This window comes from Cricetulus griseus (genome assembly GCF_003668045.3).
Source record: "Cricetulus griseus strain 17A/GY chromosome 1 unlocalized genomic scaffold, alternate assembly CriGri-PICRH-1.0 chr1_0, whole genome shotgun sequence".
Lineage (NCBI taxonomy): Eukaryota > Metazoa > Chordata > Mammalia > Rodentia > Cricetidae > Cricetulus > Cricetulus griseus.
In genome coordinates this window covers 208,858,154-208,872,337 of record NW_023276806.1, presented here as the reverse complement: position 1 = coordinate 208,872,337, position 14,184 = coordinate 208,858,154, and positions in this window count along the sequence as shown.

Sequence of the window (14,184 nt, the reverse complement as noted above, 5' to 3'; positions counted from 1 at the left end):
CTCTATGGTTAGCCGGTGGCAAGCTGCAATCTCTGACCCCCAGACAGGCTTTATTTGAGCAAGAAAGATATTACCACATCTGTCATATCAGACTTCTATCTGAATATGAGGGTTTGACTCCTGGATCCCTAAAGTGCCCAGCACTGGCAGCCCTCTTAGGTATTAAGTTAGCTCTACTGCAAAACTAGTTCTTTGCAAATAGGCCACAAAATACAATTGGTTCTTATGGTCCAGTATTGCAAGGAAAAAATAAAAAAAAATCCCTGCTCATATATTCTCACTTCCCCCTCACTTTACAAAGGGAAACTGAAATTTATTTAAAAGACATAAATTCTCACGAGGCAGGTGGTGGCACAGGCCTTTAATACCAGCAGTTGGGAGACAGAGACACACAGATCTCTGTGAGTTTGAGGCCAGCCTGGTCTATAGAGCAAGATCCAGAACAGCCAGCACTACACAGAAACCCTGTCTCGAAAAACAAGAACAAAACCAATTAAAAAAAAAAAAAAAAAACCAAACCCAGAACATAAATTCTCTACAGAAAGCTGAGTATGGTGGCACATACTCATAATCCCAGCACTTGGGCAATAGAGACGAGGGAGAGGAGTTCAAGGTGCTGCTTACCTACAAAAAAGGGGGTCTAGGCTGGCATGAGCTGGCTACATAAGACACTGTGCCCCAAAAAACAGAGTATTGGCCAATGGCTTATTTTTTTTAAGATTTTATTTATTATGTATACAACATTCTGCTTCCATGTATGTCTGCACACCAGAAGAGGGCACCAGATCTCATAACAGATGGCTGTGAGCCACCATGTGGTTGCTGGGAATTGAACTCAGGACCTCTGGAAGAGCAGTCTTAACTCTTGACTTAACTCTTGAACTCTTAACCTCTGAGCCATCTCTCCAGCCCTTTTTTTTTTTTTTTTTTTTTTTTTTTTTTTTTTTTTTTTGCCAATGGTTTATTACAGCATTCTAATTTTGTGTGTCCTACACCTTCTATTTTTCTTTAAATTTGCAGAACATGCTGACACGTTTGAAACCACATGGATAGACATATGTATAAAAACCATTCCAGGCAAGATAGAAGGATGCTATAGGATGAATCAAACGGATGGAAAGTTTGCTGATACTGAGCTGTTGCTGATGGTACCATTGATCTAAGCAGAGCACTCAGGAAGTGGAGGCAGAAAGATCAGTTCAAAGTCAGCCTTGGCTGCAAAGCAAGCATGAGGCTAGCCTAGACCACAAAAGGGAAAACAACAAAACAGACAATGGCGGTCCTTGCCTTTAATCCCAGCATGGGGAAGTTAGCTAGGTGGATCTCTGAAGTGGTAGCCATACATACTGGGTTCCAGGCCAGTCAGGGATACATAGTGAAATGCTATTTTTTTTTTTAAGTTTATTAATATCTCCTCAAACAAGCTCTTCATGTTAGATATAATTTTTTGTTACAGAAATGATTCTAGGTGATTAAAAATAGTGATATAAACTTAAAAGTAACAGCACAAAATGGTTGGGGGTGAAAGCTGATAAAATCTTCCAGTGAGTTAAAAACAAAATACTTTTAATGTGTTAATAGCCAAAGGGTACTACATTGTGACTGAGATGCAGTGAGTATTCTTGTTAGGAAATTTAGCAAAGTAGTGTACTGAATTAGCATTTTAGATAGGAAAAACATGACCCTCCATAAGTGCCTTTTGCATATAGTAAAACTTAGTGCCCAGTCCTGATTCTCAAGGCAGCCTCTCCAATCAACAGAGCAAAATCGAATTACTCTATAAATAAATGATGCTGAGGCTATAGGGCAGTCAGGTAGAGGGAAGAAGTTAATTGGACCTGTACTTTATACCATACACCAAGTTAAAATTGGATGAAAGATTTAAATTTTAAGTCTATAGTTTGTCTCAAGTCATAGTAGTTTAAGAATTTTAGGTAAATCTCAGAAGCCACATAGTAAAAAATGTACTTTGATTTCATAAGAATCAAGGTTTCTTGCATGGCTTAACAAAGTCAAAATAAATCAACCACAGAAGAAAAACATTTGCAGCTTAATTAACAGATAGCTGTTTTTCTAAAACCAAACAAGATCCTGTGACAGGAAATTGAAGGTTCTTTGACACTTAAATCTCTTACATAGAGCCAGGCATTGGTGGTGCACGCCTTTAATCCCAGCACTCGGGAGGCAGAGGCAGGCGGATCCCTGTGAGTTCGAGGCCAGCCTGGTCTCTAGAGCGAGTGTCAGGATAGGCTCCATAGCTACACAGAGAAACCCTGTCTCGAAAACCAAAAAAAAAAACAAAAAAAAACAAAAACAAAAAAAAAAAAAAAAAACTCTTACATAGAAAATGTTACAAGTCTTGAATAACTGGACTTAATAAAGAAATAAGCACTTCTTGCTTATGCCACTGGTGTTTAGACCTGGCTTGTTTTTAGATGATTTTTGCTTTTCATTCTGTGAAGAACTTGCTACCAGAAGTAGGATCCTGTAGACAAGAAAGCATGGTACCAGCTAAAGGCTGTGCCTGTCAGCACTTGGGTACAATACATCTGCTGTGTGTCCCTTGTGCCCTTAGACAGATGGGCACAGTGACACCTTTTAATCCCTGTGCCGATAGAAAGTCATATGTAGGCCACTCTCCTCTCTGAATGGTCAATGAAATAACTAAGCTTATTTTAATTTATAAAATCAAATCTTTCAAAGATTGTTGTGTACCATTACTAATCCAAACGTGTCCCCAGAGCTACTGAACCAGGCTGTTACGATGCTCCTTCCCTCACTTGTAACCTAGGGGCTTCATGGCCATCAGTGACACACAATATTGAAGGGAAATGCACTAAGCATCGACCCAGACCCAAGCCCATTGCCTCCGCTTTCCACTGTTGTGTAACAAATGACCTCAAGGCCAGTGTCCTGACACAAGTTCGTTTCTATTTCCATTGATCCAGGTGTGTAGTGTTAGCAGGATCTTCTCTTTGTGGCGTTTCTAGGCAGAAATCAAGGGACTGTCCGGGGGCTGCATTTTCATCTGAGCCTCGGATTCCTCTTACAAGTTCATGTGATTGTTGGCAAAATTCAGTCCCTTGGGAATTGAATTCAGGAACAGTGTGGCTATCACATTTCTTACCCAAGTACAAAGTAAGTTTAAGAGGGAAAAAAAGCTCTTAACAATTATATTGAAATAGCAAAAGTAAACAAGATCTGTCCTGGGGAGTGGTCATTGGGGACCAGACAAATAAACTACAATGAACTTTGAAAGCCATGAGTCCATGTCAGGCAGGGATATATAATGGGCAGTGGAGATCTCTGCAGGAACAATGGACAAGTCCTGTCCAGAGTACAGTTGCTCTATGGCACTAACCAAGGAACTTCATTGCCAGAGTAGGGAGACCCTAAAATTCTTTGTTTTTTCAAGACAGGGTTTCTTTGTAGCTTTGGAACCTGTCCTGGAACTAACTCTGTAAACCAGGCTGACCTCGAACTCCCAGAGATCCTCTTGTCTCTGCCTCCCAAGTACTAGGACTAAAGGCGTGTGCCACCACCGCCTGGCAACCCTGACATTCTTAAAGACACAGTTTCTTTTTGGTTTAATTGACATGTATCAATTGAATGTATTTGGCATATAGTGTGGTATTTCAATGCATGTATATAATGTGTCATGATCGAATCAGGGTAACAGGCATGTCTGTCTTTTCAAACACAGTTTCTCTGTTCGGGGAACATTTATATTTAAAATCTCCCCTGCCATCTGTTTTGAAATAGCCCCTTAACTGTCAACTATAAATCCTGCTGTGCTATAGAACATTGCTCCTCTCCTCCTGCACCCTAACAGGGCTGACCAATGTGTTTTCTTCGTCACTTTCTATTGCTGTAAAGAGACACTATGACCAAGGCAACTATTATAAGACTATTTAATTGGAGCTTGCTTACAGTTTCAGAGGTTTGTCCATTATCATTGTGGTAGAGACCGTTGCAGCACACATAGCACTGGAGCAGTGGCTGAAAGCTATATCCTGATCTGGAGGCAGGCAGGGAGGGAGGGAAGGAGGGACGGAGGGACAGAGACTGGGCTTGCCACGGGCTTTTAAAACCTCCAAACCCAACCCCAATGACACACTTCCTCCAACAAGGACACACCTCCTAACCCTCCTAATCCTTTCAAATAGTGCCACTCCCCGGTGAAAGCATCCAAATATATGAGCCTATGGGGCCATTCTTATTCGAACCGTCACAGATGCCATGTCCTTTCCATTTGTTTCATTATGAATTGTAATCCTATCCCTCCACCCTCACTCTCCATAGTGTTGGGGCAGACAACATCTTGTCCTTCCTACATTACTATTAATATTCTTTATTTTCCTAGTGAAGAGCTGTGTGTATTCATCAGACATCTTGGGCATTGAGCAGCCTGGAGGAGGAGCCTGGGTCTTGGTTGGCGGGTGAATTAACCATCAATGAGGGTTTGGGTGCATCGCATAAGACAGATGGGATTCTGCAGCATAGACTGCTAACCACTCCTGAGAAATCTGTCTGACCTTACTGTCGTGGCCCAGCATGGCTCAGCCCCAAACCACGGAAGCCACGAGGTTCGGCCTGAGTGGGGGAGCGTTGGACTTGGAAATTCCTAACAATCCAAGGCCGATATAGGCATCTTGTCATCTTTAGAGAGCTCTCAGTTCCATGCCGCAAAACTGGAGTCTCTCCTTTATTCAGCATCTTCCTGGCTGTACTCTAACCATTCTTCCCTGACCCAGGGACCATTTCTCTGCCATCTTCCTAGACTGCAGAGCTCTCACCCATCTCTGCTCCTCTAGACCTCTCTGCCGAATGCCCCCTAACCTTCTGTCCTCACTTGTCATGTAGACCTAGCCCTCTGCCCTGGTGCAGGCCTATTCAAATGCTTACTTCTGTAGAGATGCAAAACTAGGGGACATTCTCCACTGAAGCTATGCCATTCAACAGAAAATCAGCTGGCATCTGCATTACAATGCAGACCAGAGCTCCGAAGCTTTGGACCCTGAGAAATCCTCTAATGGAAATTTACTCTGCTCCCGACACCTTCCAGAATAAAGACACTTTCCATTTTGCTTTAGAGCTATGGGTGTCTATGTGACAGTTAAGGATAATGGGAATGTGAAGTAGCCGAGGGAAGTTTTGGGGGTCCCCTGCCACATGGCATTCCCTTGTCATATCTTGGTTTTGTCCCATAAGCTGCATGAAACTTTAGTGCTATCCTCTTTCATAAAGTCTGGCTCTCTGAGGGTCCCCACCAGCTGGGCCCATCTACTTGGATTTATACCAGGCAGGGTATAAGTTTCTGTGGTAAGCCACCTTTTTTCTTTCTTTCTTGTCTCACACACCTTAATCTTAAGGCTAGAATCTCCTCCACCCCTAACCCTACCTCATCTGATAATTAAGAAGAAAAACTCCACCAGATGGAATTTAAGATATAGCTCAATCAAATGATGGGTGTTTTAAAATTAATAAGCTTTACCCAGAGAACAACTTTCAAAAATATAAAGTGAAGGGACCAGCTCCTCATTTCAGCAGCCATAACAACTGAACACGTGCTTGTCTGGCCTTGTCCTAATCACTAGAAAGTCAGATGCCTGCCTCGTGGCAAGGAACCAATCAGAAGTTAACTGGTGGTGCTATGCTTTATGGCTCTGGGTGTGCTTTACAGAAAAGTGCACAGCAATGATGCGCAGAGCATAGCAACCACTCTGGGAGGGCCTATGGGCCATAACAACCAGTTGGCCAATCAACACAGGGCAAGCCCTCCAAGCCTGGAGACACACCAATCCTGAGCCTGTGCGTACCCCTAAACACTCTCCTTATGCTGCCCTACAAGATCAATATGCAGCCAGTTCGAGCTGTCTTTTGTAGCCATCCACCATGGTGGATGGATGAAAGACCCGAGCTAACATGGGGTTAGCTCGTTAAACAATGATAAAGCCTCAAGCAGTTTGCATCAAGCTTTCGAATCCGCCTGGTGATTGAGGTGACTGAGGACCTGGGCTGAGACCCCGGAGGCCTGAGCTTTCCGGGGGTTTACAAAAGGAAAAACTTAGAAAAAGTTTTTGTCTCCTTTCAAGACATTTACTATTTCTTTTTTTAAAAAGTGTCTTCTAATAAAAAGTATCTAATATTTCTAATAAAAACTTCTAGAAGTTGCAGAGCATGGACAACCACAATAGATCTCTAATGCAATAGCGTGGATGGGGAAAGGCCTCCACCCTACACAAAGAACTACAGGCAACTAAAGAGTGCCAAGAGTGGGAGAAATGGCCCTCCCCAGCAAAGAGCACACTGGTTTGGCTATCCACCACCAAATGGTCAGGCCTGAAAAGTAATATAAGCAAGTTATATTTCAGAATATATATGTATATACATATTATGCATGCAATAACAATGAAAGCAGAGGGTGTTGATTTATAGTAGAGAGCAGGGGGAAATAGGTATATGGGAGGTTTAGAAGGATAAAGGGGAAGGAAGAAATGATATAATTATCTTATAATCTCAAAAATAGAAAATATATTTTGGCAAATTATTTTACTAGAGAAAGAGACACTACATAGGTGTGGTCAGAGGAAATTTTTCTGGAGTTTGTTCTCTCCTTTCACCATGTGGCTTTGGGGAACTGAACCCAGGTCATGACTCTTGATGACAAGCACCTTTACTAGCAGAGCCATCTGTCAGGCCACACTGACCATCTTTCATTACAAAATGTCTTAAGTATTTGTGGTGGTTTGAATAAGAATGGACCCCATAAGCTCCTAAATTTGAATGTTTGGTCCTCAGTTAATGGAACTGTTTGGGAAGGATTAGGAAGTTTGGCATTGTTGGAGGAAGTGTTTCACTGGAGGTAGACCTTTAGATTTCAAAAGCCTACATGAAGCCCAGGGTCTCTCTCTCTCCCTCCATCCCTCCCTCTCCCTCTCTGCCTGTTACTCTTGGTGGATCAGGAAATAGAGATCTAAGCTACTCTTCCAGTGTCATGGCTGTCTACTTCCGGCCATAATGGTTGAAAGGTTCAGGCTTTGACGATGATCAGCTCTACCTCTCTCTCTCTGCTTCCTCTCTTTGCTTCCTTTCTACTCTCCTTCTTTGTTTCTTCTTGTCTCTCTCTCACCTATGTACTCTCTCTGCCTCTATGGCGACTGGCCATGGCAGTCAGCCATTACCCCTGTACCTCTTCTCTTAGTCTCCATACTCTGCTGGGCCCGTATAATAAACTAGTCAATATGTCTCATCTTAAAGCTTTCTCTTTTCCTTCTTTTTAAATAAAAACATAACATTGGCTCCCGACTGGGTTTAGGCTCTCTCCGTAAGCTCTCCCAAAGCTTGCTGGTGGGATAGGCTTTCTCTCTAACTTCTCCTGCCATGGGCACGGGAAATTTCGGGGATCCTAAAATCTGAACTCATAACTCACTTCCATCTCGGATTTTCCTGGCACTTCCTCCTACCTGCAGCAGCCTGAGATGCCGGAACTCTGTACACTTCAACTCGACGCCTTTCCAACTACAGATCTCTGGAACTCACTCATCTGCCTGTTTGCTGCAATCCGGTAAGATATCCCTTTTCCCATGGAGTAGACCCAGCACTCCATTTTGGAGTTCACTGCCTTTTGGTCTACTGGGTAAATTTTTTCGTTTTTTGGACTGCTGAGCCTCTTTTGGGCTTTCTGCCAGGTGCTCTCAGACAGAGCAATCTGTGCCATTTTTTTTCCCCATGGGAAATACATTTTACGGTACCTTCCGGTTACTGCCAGTGAGTAGGTAAATGAGCGGAGTTCTGCCTCCCAGTGGGAAATTTCTTTCACCTGGGAATGTCCCTCATTCTTCTGTTTGTTCTATCTGACCATGTTTCTTCTTGGTTGGCAATGTCTGCTTGAGATGCTCTGAGAGGTTTTTTGTTTGTTTTCATTTTTCCATACAAATGAGGTTTGATGTTGTGCTGTTTGGACTCTGGTGTCCTATTGGTTTCACACATCTTACTGCCTCAATCATGGAGAAAAACTTCTTCCAGCAATTGAGAATGTGCTTACAGGGGCCGCCATCTTGTTCATGTGCCATCCTAACCACGTGACCTAGCTTAGGCCTGTCCACTCAGTTCAGTGACTTGCACGGGCAAGCACTGCCACCAGATTTCTTCTTTCACTTGTTGGGTGCATTTCCTAAAAGTCAGGCATGGGATCCTGCTCCAGGAGCGGTGCTTTTTTGCTTTTTCAGTTTGGACCACTGGGTCCTTTTTCAGGTTCCGGACAGCTGTGTCCCCTTCGGGGCCAGGCCCCTGGCAACTCCCACGGGCAGACGTGCATCCGGAGAGGAGCTTTTGCCGGTTTTCCACTTGCCTCACCGATGGGAAATGCATAGAGGAACCTTCCTGGTTTCATCCAACAAGCAGGTAAACAGACAAAAGTGGCTTATGGTCGACGCCATCTTGGTCATGTGACCTACCTGTAGACTCGGCCACTCCAGCGGCCTGAGCCAGCAAACCTGTCTGCCGGATTTTTTATTTCTGCCAGATCTTTTTGCTTTTTATTTTATTTTTTGCCTGTGATTTCTTCTTTCACTGGCTCTGTTGTTCATGGCTTGTTTACTAAATACTGTGCCTTTCCAGGGCCCTCTGTTTAAGTCTACTCTGTCCCTTTAAATGTCCTGTCTACTTGCTACAATGTACAGATCAGAGATTGCATTCTGGTTCCCCCTTTTACTGTTATCCAGTCCTGCTTGTCTCTGTACCTGTAATTTAACTTTATACTTATCTAGCTCTATATGCAACTTAAACTATGCTAAGTCTCATATTTCTAAATTGCTACATATCGTTAAATGATGGTAAACATTTAAAGTCATAAAGGTCTAATTTAACTATACTTAAAATATAAGCTAAGTCTATACAACTTAAATTTAACTCATGTATCTTTAAATGATGATGAAAGTTTAAAATCAAACTAACAAAATATTTATACCACTCAGTCTGTCTTGTAAGCCATTTGCAAAGGTACAGCTTTTATTACAAAAAGGGATTTTTCTCTAACTAAAGGCAAACTTTTAACTGTTGAGATACTAAACAGCCCTCAAATGCTCAGAGATCTAGAAAATATGGCATTTAAAATGTTTTGTTAAAAAGCTTTTTATAACAGAGAGATAGCCCAGCTGCTGGCCCCACCCCATTTCCTCCAAGAAGACTGATGGGCACTGAAGAAACTTCATCTTGAGTCAGAGACAACGCTAGTCACTGAGCAACCCTGCCCTTCACCTCAACTGCTACAAGGTACTCCAGACCGTGGACAAGATGACAGTGCAATCGACTTTCCCTGTATTGCTTGGGACAACGGTAGGCGAGTCTTCCTATAGTCTGTAATCCACAGGTCACATATTATCAGCAAGAAGGCAGGTGTCCTGCAACCGGCTACTATGGATGGAGGTTCTTGGGGATGACTGTCCATGCAGCCTGCTGGCAAGTCTCTGTTATTCTTTAGTCATTGATTCAGGTAAAATCTTATCCTTCTCAAGAACTCTGATGCTTTTGATGACTGGTAGTCTTGCCAGCTTAAAGCAAAACAGATTCCAGGAACAGGGATTTTAGGAATATGTGAAGACATTATAAAGAATGAAATATGTTCCTGATTTCTCTATTTCTCATGCTACTGTTCATAGTCAGTTCTACAATACCATTAGATCATAACTACTAGGTCAAGATTAAGATGCTTTTCATTGTCCTAAAAAAAATCTGTCAATTTTAAAATGGTAATGCTTTCAGCCAAGTTGCTTCTAACATGAATATGCTGTTAATGTGTCTAATACTATGTTTCCACAAACTCTAAGGATTCTTGTAAGTTCCAGGGAGCTGAATTGGATCCAAACAAACAGGTCTAAGAGGCGCCAGGGAGTTCTGTACAGCCTGGACTGCAATGAAACAACCAGCTACCCCAGGACGTGGCAGCACCCCAGCCTTCTCGGGTCCCCCAAAGATGGTCAACGCCCCCCTCCACATCAGCAGGAAGCAGTCTTGAGAATTCGACGCCCTTATTCCTTAATCTGCCATGTCTAACACCCCACCTTTTTTTTTTTTAATAATAAGTAGAGGTGGGAAGGAAAGGTTCTGGCTTTGATGCTGATCAGCTCTACCTCTTTAAGAGAAAGACCCTGCCCCCTGACAACAGTCAGGGCATCCTCAAGAAAATGTGCTACGTCATCACCATGTCACCCATCACCCATGATGACTCTGGACATGCGTGGAACCTCAGTACGCATGGCAGTCTTCCTTTTAAAAGTCCCAACTTTCCTGCTTCTCTCTCTGCTTTTTCTCTCTGCTTCCTCTCTACTCTCCTTCTTTGTTTCTTCTTGGCTCTCTCTCACCTACGCACTCTCTCTGCCTCTAAGGCGACTGGCCATGGTGGTCAGCCATTGCCCCTGTTCCTCTTCTCTCTTAGTCTCCTTACTCTGCCGGGCCCGTATAATAAACTAGTCAATATGTCTCATCTTAAAGCTTTCTCTTTTTCTCTTTTTAAATAAAAACATAACAATGGTCATGGACTAAACCCTCTAAAACTGTAAGCAAACCCCAAAGAAATGCTTCCTTTTACAACAGTTTTCTTGGTCATGGTGGCTCTTCACAGCAATATAACAGTAGCCAAAACAGTATTCTACAGAGCATACACTGAATCCATTAGTGGTATCTTATTTTTTCTCGTCTGCCTTTTACCTATTACTTTGTTTTTCGGCTTCTGTCACTAGAGTTTTCATTAATGGCTTCACTATGTGTCTCAAAGTTCTACATAAAAGGGAAAGTGGTTTGTGATTATAAACAAATGTTTGAGTGGGATGATGGATGAGACAGTTCTGAAAGTTTCCGCAGGGAAATGAATTGGTGCAGGTCTTGAAATTGCCAGCAGGTGGCACTGTCCTCATTCCAGGTTGATCAGACTGAGGACACTGCCAGGATGTCCTTGCGGTGTCCCACATCCAGAGTACATGAGCTTGTAACTTAGCTGTTGTTCAGCAGAAGGATGCTGGGCAAGCATTTTTTTTTTCCCCACAACACCTGAAGAGAAGGTCTTGAGGATGTAGAAATACCTAGCAGTAAGTAACTCTACAAATATTTGTAGAAAGTTTGAAAATATATTCTTAGCTGCTTTGAAATTAATTTGTATTTGAGAACTTAAGATCCCTCTTATCTGAAAAAAAAATGCATTCATGTGTGTACATTACCTCCCTTCCTTCTTCCTTCCCTCCCCTTTCTTGTTGTACTTTTCTGATACCTGCTCACCTCACAAGGTAAGATTTCACCGGCTTCATATTCCAATGTTCCTAACCTGATTCACTTTCAAGCGTCTTGTGGAAGAAAATTCAGCACAGCTCCACTGTGAAATTTTCATCAGGATTTGCTTACTTGACAGGCCCTTTCCAAGTTCCTTTGAGCTCCGTTGAGACAGTAGGGATCTTTATAAACTAGGAAAAAGCAGGGCTGTACATGTCAACAACACAGTGTCAGAAAGGGCTTGAGGGTGTGGCTAGCTGACAAAGTGCTTGGCCAGCATTCACAAAGCCCTGGGTGCAGTTCCCAACAAAGCCTAGAACAGCACATGGTGGTGTGCACCTGTATCCCAGAACTCAGGGAGTGGATGCTGGATGTAGTTCCTATTCATGCCTGGCTGCATAGAAAGTTGGAGGCTAGCCTGGGCAAGAGACACCCAAAAGGAACCGACGAAACAAGAGCCAGGAAGTGGTAAGTGTATACAAAACCAAACTAAAAGGCCTTAGTCGGAATGCTGAGACCAACGGACAGTGGATGCCCAACCCCACTTGATGCATCTTCAGTACAATCCCTATACCTAAGAGAACGCAACAGAAGAAGGGCAGAAAAACTAACTGTAAGACCTAAAGTACCTGCTTTGAGATAGGGTCTTCTAGACATGACAGTAATGCTGTATGCACGAAATCTCAACAATATAGCCAGTTAAATAAGAGCAGCACAAGGACAGTATCAGTTCACATCCCAACATGGATGGGGCAGTCTCACAAGGCCCCGCCCAGAGTTGAGGATGTACAAGTAATTAGCAGCTAATGAGAGAATGAGAAGCTGTCCTATACTTCAACAAACTCCTGATAGATTATCTAATCACCAATGGTCAGTCTTAAACACATACACATACAAGCAACACTAAAGGGACTCAACAGATTGTGTTTATGTATGTATGTATGTATGTATGTATGTATGTATGTATGTATAAGTATTAATATATGTGTATATATATTTAACAATAATAATTGAAGAAATCAATATTTTAAGGGAACAAGGGGGAACTGGAGGGGAGAAAAATTGGTGGAAATGATGCAAACATAGTATTCATATATGAGATTCTCAAAAATTAAAACAATTAAATTGAAAAGCAACTCTTATCACCATTTCAGGGTCCCCCATGACTATGTAAGAAACAGGCTTGGCCTAGAGAGATGGCTGTTGTAGCTATCTGTAGTAACTCTGCTTTGCGACTCCCATATGTAGCAGCCTATCTTTGTGGGGCTTTAGTCAGATCCAGTCCACTTGCCCAGGTTACACCTGAGAGGGGGAGTGTGACTTGAGAAACAGCAGGTAAAGACACTCAGAAAAAAACAGACACGGGATAGAGTCAGGAGGGCAACCCAGTGAATACTTAACTCCCCAAGTTTATTCTTCAACATTCTTAAGTACCCCAACCAAAAGGGAGACATGGCAAAAGACTTCTTTATCATGTATAAGGAACAAACAGACTTTCTTCCCTTAATCCTCCAAATATTTGGTAACCACAACTCAGACTTAATTTCCCCATTATGCGGTCCTGAGGGTCAAGAGGAACCACACCTCAGACCAAGTCTGTTGTTACTTAGATAAGACATCCATTACCAAGATCAAAACATCCTACAGTAGCCACACCTTAGACCATTAGATTTTTTTGTTTTGTATTGTTTTGTTTTGTTTTTGTTTCTCTGTGTAGCTTTGGAGCCTATCCTGGCACTCTCTCTGGAGACCAGGCTGGCCTCGAACTCCCAGAGATCTGCCTGCCTCTGCCTCCCAAGTGCTGGGATTTAAGGCGTGTGCCAACAATGCCAGGAGACCTTTAGGTCTTGTAATTTTAACCTTGGAAGACTAAGGGCAGTTTTGAACTCTCTGACCTTGAGCCAAGATGAAGCAGAGGTTAAGAGCACTCGTTACTCTTGCACAAGACAAGGATTCGATTCTCAGCACCCACATGGCATCTCACAACTATCTATAACTCCAATTCTTGGAGATCCGACGCCCTCTTCTGTTCTCCTTGGGAAAGTGGCATGCATATGGTGCACATACATCCATGCAAGGGGTCAAAACCATACAAGCAAAATACTCAGATCCATAAAATTATAACTCTAAAAAAGAAAAGAAACAGGTTGGTGCACAAAGTCACTCAGAAAGTTAAACTATGATCATATTCAAAATAGAGGTAGAGATTTTCTTTGAACACGATGAAGATTCATAGGAAAGATCAGTCCATACCACAATTATTGTTTGCTTTGTCCTTTTCTTTCCATTCCCCTATTGCCCAAAAGTCTTAAGCTGTAAGCTCCACGGGGTATGGGTCGTTGTTTTATTCACCAAAGTAGCTCATGCAAGTAGTGAAAGGTTCAGGCTTTGACGCTGATCGGCTCTACCTCTTTAAGAGACAGACCCTGCCCCCTGACAACAGTTAGGGCACACACAAGAAAATGTGCTATGTCACCATCACATCACCCGCCACGCATGAGTACTCTGGACATGCCTGGGACCTCAGTGCGCATGCCCAGTCTTCCCTTTAAAAGCTCCAACTTTCCTGCTCCACTCTCTCTCTCTGCTTCCTCTCTACTCTCTCTCTCTGCTTCCTCTCTTTATGCTGCTTCTCTACTCTCTCTCTGTTTCTTCTTGGCTCTCTCTCACCTATGCACTCTCTCTGCCTCTCTATGGCGACCGGCCATGGCGGTCAGCCATTACCCCTGTTCCTCTTCTCTCTTAGTCTCCCTACTCAGCCGGGCCTATAATAAACTAGTCAACATGTCCCATCTTGAATCTTTCTCTTTTCCTCTTTTTAAATAAAAACATAACAAGTAGACTTCTGAACTGCACTCAACAAATCCTTCTTGGAGAATAAGTGAACAATCTGAAGCAGAAAAGAGTATAGTTACATCA